Below are 10,868 nucleotides of genomic sequence, written 5' to 3' on the forward strand. Positions count from 1 at the left end.
ATCACTGGCATTTTTGTAAGCATTCAACAGATGTGCTGATTATTATTGTTCTGATTGGCTGAGCAGGAAGGGCAAATGGGTGGCTGGCTCCAATACACTACGGGGTGATAGTGTCTCTGATAGGAACAGATGGAGAGGGCAGGCAGAGTCTTGACGCATTCTCCTGTCATTGACTGGAGGGAGGTGGCAGCAGGGGCTAGGGGCCTAGGATAGGCACATTCGGGAAGGACCATCAGACCAGCAGCCCCAATGACATAATAACTTTTTTTTTCTTTTTGAGATTGGGTGTCACTCTGTCACCCAGGTTGAAGGGCAGTGGTACAATCACAGCTTGGCTTACTGCAGCCTCAATATCCTGGGTTCAGGTGATCCTCTCACTTTCAGCCTCCCAAGCAAGTAGCTGGGACTACAGGTGCAAGCCACCCTACAGGCTAATTTTTGTATTTTTTGTAGAGATGGGGTTTTTCCATGTTGCCCAGGCTGGTCTTGAACTCATGAGCTCAAATGATCCTCCTATCTTAGCCTCCCCAAATGCTGCAATTATGTGCCCAGTCCATAACAACTTTCGAACAGATGAGATTTGGAAGAAGACAAAGTCTTCCTTCATTTAACAAACATGTGTTGAGTGAGCACCTACTGTGTGCCAGACACTGTGCTAGGCACTGGGCATCCAGTGGAACAAGGTATAACCCCTGCTATACATCATCTCTACCCAGGGCCTGGCAAGAGACCTGGCACAGCAGGGTAGGAAGAGACAGGATGGAGATGATGAGATGGGTCCTCAAGGTCTGGCAAGAGCTGTTGGCCCTGAGCAGCTTGTGGCTGGAACACGAGCAGTGCAAGGGGCATGCTGGGAGGGGGGCAGCTGGGCCAGGGCACCCAGGGTGCAGGGAGGAGCAGGGACTTCACAGTGAGGACTACGGGGAGCAACTAAGGGGTTAACAGCAGAGAAGTCATATGATCCGACCTGGCGCGGTGGCTCAAGCCTGTAATCCCAGCACTTTGGGAGGCTGAGACGGGCGGATCACGGGCGGATCACGAAGTCAGGAGATTGAGACCATCCTGGCTAACACGGTGAAACCCCGTCTCTACTAAAAAAATACAAAAAAAACTAGCCGGGCGAGGTGGCGGGCGCCTGTAGTCCCAGCTACTTGGGAGGCTGAGGCAGGAGAATGGCGTAAACCCGGGAGGCGGAGCTTGCAGTGAGCTGAAATCCGGCCACTGCACCCCAGCCTGGGCAACAGATCGAGACTCCGTGTCAAAAAAAAAGAAAAAAAAGAAGTCATATGATCCGATTTGTTATGTTAAAGTCCTGGCTGCCTGGGGACCATGGGCTGTAGGAGCCAGTGGAAGCAGGTTACCAGTCAAGAGGCCACTGCAATAACCCAGGCAAGAGCAGATGGTCATGGTAACAGTGGTGAAGAGAAGTAGGCAGGTTCTGGATGTATTTGGAAAGTAGGAGGTACATCCTGTTGGATTTACTGAAGGATTAGGTATGAGGGTGAGAGACAAAGGAGTGCTGATTGGACCAGACTGTGTCTCTCCAAAGTTCATGTTGAAGCTCTAACCCCAATGTGATGGTAATTAGAGATGGGGCCTTTGGGAGGTGATTAGGTTTAGATGAGGTCCCAAGGGTGGCTCTCGTGATGGGATTAGTGCCCTTATAAGAAGAGACACCAGAGAGCTTGTGCACACTCGTTCTCCCTCTCTCCCTCTCCACCCCACCTCATTCTCTATCTCTGTCTCTCTCTGCCATGTGAGGACACAGCAAGAAGGTGGCTGTCTACAAGCTAGGAAGAGGGCCCTCAGCAGAACCATCCTGGCTGACCATGTGGGCACTCCGATCTTGGACTTCCAGCCTCCAGAACTGTGAGAAAATAAATTTATGTTGTTTAAGCCCCCCAGCCTATGGTACAGTCATGCACTGCATAATGATATTTTGTCCAACAAGAAACTATTATATATGACAGTAGTCCCATAAGATTGTAATGAAGCTGAAAAATTCCTACACCTGGCATTTACCCTCCTATACTTCTTATCATTCTCTTAGCTTATGTTTCTTCTACTTATTAAAAAGAAGGTTAACCGTAAATAGGCTCAGGCAGGTCCTTCAGGAGGTATCCAGAAGGTGGCATTGTTATCACAGGAGATGAGCGCTCCGTGTGTGTTACTGTCCCTGAAGACCTTCCAGTGTGTCAAGATGTGGAAGTGGCAGCCTGGCCAACATGGCGAAACCTCATCTCTACTAAAAATACAAAAATTAGCCAGGCGTGGTAGCAGGTGCCTGTAATACCAGCTACTCAGGAGGCTGAGACAGGAGAATCATTTGAACCCAGGAGGCAGAGTTGCAGTGAGCCAAGATCGTGCCGTTGCACTCCAGCCTGGGCAACAAGAGTGAAACTGCATCTCAAAAAAAAAAAAATGTTGAGATGAAAGACAGTGATATTGACAATCCTAACTCTGTGCAGACCTAGGCTAATGTGTGTGTTTGTGTCTTTTTTAACAAAAAGTTTTTTAAATTAAAAAAAAATAAGTAGGAAAAAGCACAGAATGAGGATATAAAGAAAACATATTTTGTGCAGCTATACAATGTGTTTGTGTTTTAAGCTAAGTGTTATTACAAAAGAGTCAAAAAAGGCCAGGCGCGGTGGCTCACGCCTGTAATCCCAGCACTTTGGGAGGCTGAGGCAGGCAGACCACGAGGTCGAGATCGAAACCATCCTGGCCAACATGGTGAAACCCCGTCTCTACTAAAAATACAAAAATTAGCTGGGCGTGGTGTCGCATGTCTGTAGTCCCAGCTACTCAATAGTCTGAGTCAGGAGAATCACTTGAACCCGGGAGGTTGCAGTGAGCCGAGATCATGCCAGGCTGGCAACAGAGCCAGACTCTGCCTCAAAAAAAAAAAAAAGAGTAAAAAAGTTTTTTAAAATTTGCCAGGTGCAGTGGCTCATGCCTGTAATCCCAGAGCTTTGGGAAGCCGAGGCAGGAGGATCTCTCAAGCCCAGGAATTCAAGATCAGCCTGGACAAAACAGGGAAACAGTCTCTACAAAAAATGTGAAATAGACAGGCATGGTGGCACACTCCAGTGGCCCCAGCTACTCAGGAGGCTGAGGTGGGAGGATCACCCAGCCTGGGAGGTCGAGGATGCAGTGAGCCATGATCGCACTACTGCACTCCAGACTGGGTGGCAGAGCAAGACCCTGTCTCAAAAAAATGTATAAAAAGTTTTTAAAAGTTAAAAAAATTGCTGGGCACGGTGGCTCACACCCGTAATCCCAGCACTTTGGGAGGCCAAGGCAGGTGGATCACAAGGTCAGGAGATCGAGACCATTCTGTCTAACACAGTGAAACCTCGTCTCTACTAAAAATACAAAAAATTAGCTGGGCATGGTGGCAGGCGCCTATAGTCCCAGCTACTTGGGAGGCTGAGGCAGGAGAATGGCGTGAACCCAGGAGGTGGAGCTTGCAGTGAGCCGAGATTGTGCCACCGCACTCCAGCCTGGGTGACAGAGTAAGACTCCATCTCAAAAAAAAAAAAAAAAAATTAGGCCGGGCGCAGTGGCTCATGCCTGTAATCCCAGTAATTTGGGAGGCTGAGACAGGAGGACTGCTTGAGTCCAGAAGTTAGAGACCAGCCTGGGCAACGGTGCAAAACCCAGTCTCTAAAAAAATTTTTTTTTTTAATTAGCCAGCCCAAAAAACAAACAAAAAAAATTAGCCGAGCATGGTGGTGCACACCTGTAGTCTCAGCTACTCAGGTGAAATGATTGCTTGAGTTCAGGAGGTCAAGGATTCAGTAAGCCATGATCATGCCAGTCTGCATTCCAGCCTGGGTGACAGAGTGAGACCCTATCTCAAAAAAAAAAAAAAGAAAAAAACAAAAGTTAAAAATATTTGAAGGCCGGGCGCGGTGGCTCAAGCCTGTAATCCCAGCACTTTGGGAGGCCGAGACGGGCGGATCACGAGGTCAGGAGATCGAGACCATCCCAGCTAACCCGGTGAAACCCCGTCTCTACTAAAAAATACAAAAAACTAGCCGGGCGAGGTGGCGGGCGCCTGTAGTCCCAGCTACTCGGGAGGCTGAGGCAGGAGAATGGCGGGAACCCGGGAGGCGGAGCTTGCAGTGAGCTGAGATCCGGCCACTGCACTCCAGGCTGGGCGACAGAGGAGACTCCGTCTCAAAAAAAAATAAATAAATAAATAAATAAATTTTAAAAACACTTTTTTTTGTTTCCAATAGGGTTAGACAAAAAAAAAAAAAGCTTTTAAATACATTTAGTGTAGCCCAAGTGTAGTGTTTATAAAGTCTACAGTAGTGTTAACACTCTAGGCCTTCATATTCATACACCACTTACTCACTGACTCATACAATACAACTTCCAGCACTGCAAGCTCCATTCATGGTAAGTGCCTTATACAGGTATACGTTATTTTTTTTCTTTTTCTTTTTTAGACCCTGTCTCACTCAGGCTAGAGTGTAGTGGTACCATCTCGGCTCACTGCAGTGTCGACCTCCTGGGCTCTGGTGATCCTGCCACCTCAGTCCCCCAAGTAGCTGGGACTACAGGGGTGTTCAGGAATGCACCACCATGCCCAGTTAATTTTTCTTAAGACGGGGTTTCGCCATGTTGCCCAGGATGGTCTCAAACTCCTGGGTTCAAACAATCTGCCCACCTCGGCCTCCCAAAATGCTGAGATTACAGGCGTAAGCCACAGCACCCTGCAGGTGTGCCATTTTTTATCTTTTATATTATATTGTTATTGTGTCTTTTCTATGTTTAGATACACTTAGATACACAAATACCACTGTGTTACAATTGCCTACAGTATTAGGTACAGTAACATGCTGTACAGGTTTGTAGCCCAGGAGCAACAGGCTATACCATACAGCCAAGTGTGTAGTAGGCCATGCCATCTAGGTTTGTGTAAGTACACTCTATGATGTTCACACAACAACGAAATTGCCTAATGACACATTTCTCAGACTGTATCCTCGTCATTAAACAAAGCATAACTGTACTTTTTTATGGCAGCCCAAGCTGACTATCAGAGGAGTCAAAGATGGTACCCAGGTGCTTGGCCTGAGCCACTGGTAGAATGGTGGTACCGTGTGCCAAGCTGGGGAGCACTGAGAGAAGAGCAGGTCTGGGAGCCATCGGGTGTTCCATCTGAGATGTCAGGAGGCATCAGATACATGAGCCCAGAGTTCAGGAAAGAGGTCCAGGGTAGGGACAGAAATGTGGGCGTCGTCAAAGCCTAGCACCGTGGCTCAAGCCTGTAATCCCAGCACTTTGGGAGGCTGAGGTGGGTGGATCACCTGAGGTCAGGAGTTCAAGACCAGCCTGGCCAACATGGTGAAACCCCGTCTCTACTAAAACTACAAAAATTAGCCGGGCATGGTGGCACATGCCTGTAATCCCAGCTACTAGTGGGGCTGAGGCAGGAGGATCGCTCAAACTTGGGAGGCAGAGGTTGCAGTGAGCTGAGATCACGCCACTGCACTCCAGCCTGGGCAACAGAGCAAGACTGTGCCTGGAAAAAAAAAAGAAAGAAAGAAAGAAAGAAAAGAAAAGAAATGTGGAAATGTGGGCATCGTCAGTGTGGAGCTGGCATTTAGTCATGTTCTGGGTGAGGGCAGCTTGAAAGCAAGTAGAGAGAGAGGGACAGGAAAAGAGGGGGATCCCAATTGAGCTGGGAGGTCTAGGCTGCAGTGAGCTGTGGTTGCACGATGATGGCACTCCAACCTGGGTGATGCATCAAGACCCTGTCTCAAAAAAAAAAAAAAAAAGTGCTTTTGAACTGGTAAAATGCTGGTAGAATTTATCAAAACTATTGTTCACAAACCTACTTACCAAACAGATGAGAGTAATAAAGATGGCTCTGCAGAAGTGCTCCAGGAAAACATTTTCTGAGCAGTTCACATATGGCAACATGAGTTATGAGCTTAAAATCTTTAAATCCTAGTGATGAATTTGGGAGTAAAGTAGCAATGGCTTAAATCTCCCACAGCTTCTCCTAATCTTAAAGGATCCTTATAACATACCATATAGGAAGATGTAGTGCAACTGAAAATACTCAGAAAATATTTCTGTTTCTTGAAGCATGCATACCAGCCGCTAAAGAGGAAAGTAACTTCCAAACAGAAAGAAATTGCAAAGATAAGTTAGCCTCTTGCTGCTCTTGGGAGAAGAGACAGCCTGAGTGGAGAGTGAGCAATCTGGGAGAGGGGGAAGCCTGGGAAACAGCCAGCTCACCTTTCAGAGAAAAAGAGATGGGCCATGCCTCTGCTGTGCCAATTCCAGGAAAATGCACTTCAAAAGACTTGGGTGAGCCTGTTGTCATGGAGACCACCAGATTGAAGGGCTGAGGGTCCAGCCCGGCCCTGGACAGGTGACATTTTCACTCCTCCTGAACCACAGGGCACTTGGCCTCTGATGTCTTTCTCTTGGCTTAGCAACCCCTTTTTCCACCTGCCTCCAACTCATTCTCCAAGTCTCCTGCCCACCTTGGGGAACCTTCCCCCAACACCAACTCCTGTGCCCCCTCTCTGGGTATAGACTCCTTAAGTAGGAGCTTATGGTACAGTGGAAAGAGCACAGTTTTAGAGTCAAAAAGACTTGGATATCAATCTTGCTTCTGCTCAAACAAACTGGATGACCTTGAACTAATTACTTAACCTCTCTGGGCCTCAATCTCTGTTTATTAAAATGGGGATGCCACTATGAGGTTGACCAGGTGGTTGTGATTCTAAGATGCTGTGTATCCAGTACCCAGGACAGAATAAACAATGAACAGAGCTATTATCACTTTATTATTACGTAGTATTGTAATGAATTGTTTATGTACCTTTTTGGGTAGACTATGAACCCCTCAAGGGCAAGGGCCCTGTCTCATTGACCTCTATCTAGTGCCCAGCACAATGCCAGATGAAAGTAGGTGCTCAGGGAGTATCTGTAGAATGCATGCATGAATGAAGCAACTGGTGGGGGGTGCAGAACCACTCCATCAGGTCCCCAGTTCTTCCATGATCATTTTACTTATTTATTTATTTAGAGACTGTGTCTTGCTCTGTCGCCCAGGCTGGAGTGCAATGGCATGAACTCGGCTCATTGCAACCTCCACCTCCCAGATTCAAGCCATTCTCCTGCCTCAGCTTCCCAAGTAGCTGGGATTACAGGTGCCCACTACCATACCCAGCCTTTTTTTTTTTTTTCCATTTTTAGTAGAGACGTCGTTTAACCATGTTGGCCAGGCTGGTCTCGAACTCCTGACCTCGAGTGATCCATCTGCCTTGGCCTCCCAAAGTGCTGTGATTACAGGCGTGAACCACCCCGCCCGGCCCTCCATGATCATTTTAGAACATCCCTTCTCCCTCTGATTCCTACAGATGCTGGAGAGCCAGCCCGTGGTCAAGGTGTCGCTGGAAGCCTCGGTCAGCCTCCACTCGTCTTTGTAATTCACATACACCACACACAACCCCACACTCCCCAAGACCTCACCCCCTCCAGCCACCAAACCCCTTCGGACAGAAGCAGGCAGGCCTATCTCCAGCGGGGAACTGAGAAGACCCCTCCCCAACGCAGCCTGTTCCTCCCTCCAGGTTGAAAGACTCATTTTCCAGGCTCTGCACTTGTTCAGGCTGTTACCCACATGCTGCTTCTGCTAAAACAGAACTCCGCCTGCAAGGCGCACCCCAAATGTGATTTCCTTAGGAAATGACCCCTGCCTTTGGACTCCTTGCTGCATTTTCCCCCCGAATTAGAGCACAGAGCACTCCACTGGGATTTATACTTCCACCCCTTTCTCTGGACTGGGGGTGCCTTGAGGTGACACCCCTTCACCCCTGCCCCGCATACTGGGCATAGCATGGTCCCTATTCCCAATTCCTGAATGAAATATCTCCTTGAACGAAGTCGTAGCCTTGACTCCACCCAAGGGAAGCGTCCCCCAACGTTGCTGGGGGTCCTACGCAGATTCCCTCCCACCGCCAGGGTCCTCCCCTGCCCTTCCCTGCTGGGCTCCTCCCCCTCCGGCTCTCACTGCCGGGCTCACTAGTCCTGAGCCAGCCCGCCACCTAGCGGCGGAGCGAAGTCCACGCCCTACTCTGTCGGCCAAACACCTCACCGTAGGCTTTCAGCCAAATAGTTCATTCAGGTATAGAGAGCAGGGACCAGCGGCTGCAGCTAGCCCACAGCCTGTGAGCTGGGGGAGGGAGCAGCGCAGGGAAGGGTACGTCCTCCCTCTCCAACACCACTGGTGGCCGAGGGGAAGGGGTGCCCCCCACTGCCTTGACTGGGCTGTGCTCCCTGGCTGGCTGTTTCCTCTTAGCCTCCCTTTCTTCTCAGCCGGATTAATTTGTAAACAATATTATCCTTCCCACTTATCCATTCAATAAGTATTTATCTATTTAAATATTTAATTTTGGGCAAGCAAGGCGGCTCTTGCCTGTAACCCCACACTGTGGGAGGCCAAGTTGGGAGGATCACTTGAGGCCAAGAGTTTAAGACCAGCCTGGGAAACATAGGGAGATCCTGTCTGTAAAAAAATGAAAAAAATTAGCCGAGCATAGTGGCGCGTGCCTTTAGTCCCAGCTACTCGGGAGGCTGAGGCTGGAGGATCATATGAGCCCAGGAGACTGAGGCTGAACTGAGCTATGAACGCACCACTGCACTCCAGCCTGGGTGACAGAGTGAGACACTGTCTCAAATATGTATGTATTTAATTTTATTAGTCAAATAGGTAGCAAATACTTAAGAGTGACAGCTATGTGACAGGCACTGTTCTGTGCACTGGTTATACAGCAATGGAAAAAAAAAACTGTCAAGAATGGGGGGAAAAACACTGATTTTTTTTCACTAGTGTGAAACTTTTAAAAAATTGTATTGTTTTAGGCGGGGCATGGTGGCTCACGCCTGTAATCCCAGCACCTTGGGAGGCCGAGGCAGGTGGATCACGAGGTCAGGAGATCAAGAGCATCCTGGCTAACATGGTGAAACCCCGGCTCTACTAAAAATACAAAAAAATTAGCCGGGTGTGGTGGCAGGCGCCTGTAGTCCCAGCTGCTCAGGAGGCTGAGGCAGGTGAATGGCGTGAACCCGGGCATCTGTCTCAAAAAAAAAAAAAAAAAAAAAATTGAATTGTTTTAAAATGTGTTACTACTTGAAACTGGTAATTTGACTTTACACCAAACTCCTACCAAGTGGATCGCAAATGTTAGAAGATGAAAAATCTGGCAGGGTGTGGTGGCTCACGCTTGTAATCCCACCACTTTGGGAGGCTGAGGTGGACGGATCATGAGGTCAGGGGTTCAAGACCGGCCTGGCCAACATGGTGAAACCCCATCTCTACTAAAAATGTAAAAATTAGCTGGGTGTGGTGGCCCATGCCTGTTATCTCAGCTACTCTAGAGGCTGAGGTAGGAGAATCGCTTGAAACTGGGAGGTGGAGTTTGCAGTGAGCTGAGATCGTGCCATTGCACTTCAGCCCAGGCAATAAGAGCAAAAGTCTGTTTCAAAAGGAAAAAAAAAAAGAGAAAAGAAGAAAGAAAAATCCCAGATCATGTTTCCAGGAAGGGAAGAGATGGGCTAGGTGTTGGAGCAGGACCCAACAGGATGTCTTGGGGAAGATGCTCCCTGGAGCATGCCTGGAGAACCCCTGCCAGCTTCCTGAATCTCCCCTTCCAAATTCCATTTCTCCCAGACTCTGAACACACCTGGATCTCTGGACTCAGTTAGCAGTGCTGCATCTGAGATGGGCAATAAATAGGCAAGTTTGGATGAAAACTGCAGGAGGGTGTTAAAGGAACTGGGCTGCTTCATCTGGAGAAGAGGGGCCTAGGATGGGAGGGGGAGCAAAATTGGTCCCTGTCTTTCCTACGAAATTGGCTCACTACGGGCTTGGAGAAAGATGTGGGAGTCACACCCAGGTCCAGGTACAGGAAGAGCCTTCTCACCCAGACCTGCTGCCCTGGGAGGGGGCTGGCCCTCCTGAGGCTAGGCTGATAGCCGGGTGACTCCTGGCAGGAGAATCATGGACCCAGAGGGGTAGGAAACCTAAAGCACACTCACCAGAACCCCTGGGTAACATTTTATTCTACTTGCTTTTTTACATAACTATACATCTATCCATTAATCCATTTTATTTTTGTATGCATTTCAGAGTGAATTGCAGATGTCAGTATACTTCACCCCTAAGACCTTCTGTATGAGTAGCATTAAGTACAGTTCAGTATTTGTTTACAGTTTTTTAAGGTAAAATTTATATCCAGTAGGCCTGGCGCAGTGGCTCACACCTGTAATCCCAACACTTTGGGAGGCTGAAGCAGGAGGATCACATGAGGCTAGGAGTTCAAGACTAGCCTGGCCAACATGGCAAAACTCCATCTCTACTGAAAATACAAAAATTAGCCAAGCATGGTGGAGGGCACCTGTAATCCCAGCTCCTCAGGTGGCTGAGGCATGAGAATTGCTTGAACCCGGGAGGCAGACGTAGAAGTGAGTGGAGATTGCACCACTGCGCTCCAGCCTGGGCGACAGAGACCTTGTCTCAAAAAAAAGTGTATATCCAGTGAAACGCACAAATCTTAAGGGTACCGTTTGATGAATTTTAATAAATGCATAAACCTGTATAACCCAAGCCACTGTATCAAAATATAAAACCATCAACCTATAGTTTCCTATGCCCCTTCTGTCAATCCCTATTCCCACTCCTCCCACAATGGCCACCACTGTTTTTAGTTTTATCTACCATATATTAATATTGCCTGTACTAGAACTTCAAATAAATGGAATGGTACGATGTGTATTCTTTTTTTTTTTGAGATGAAGTCCCCCAGGCTGGAGTGCGATGGCACAATCTCGGCTCA

This window comes from Macaca mulatta, chromosome 1, assembly GCF_049350105.2.
Source record: "Macaca mulatta isolate MMU2019108-1 chromosome 1, T2T-MMU8v2.0, whole genome shotgun sequence".
NCBI classification, from domain to species: Eukaryota; Metazoa; Chordata; class Mammalia; order Primates; family Cercopithecidae; genus Macaca; species Macaca mulatta.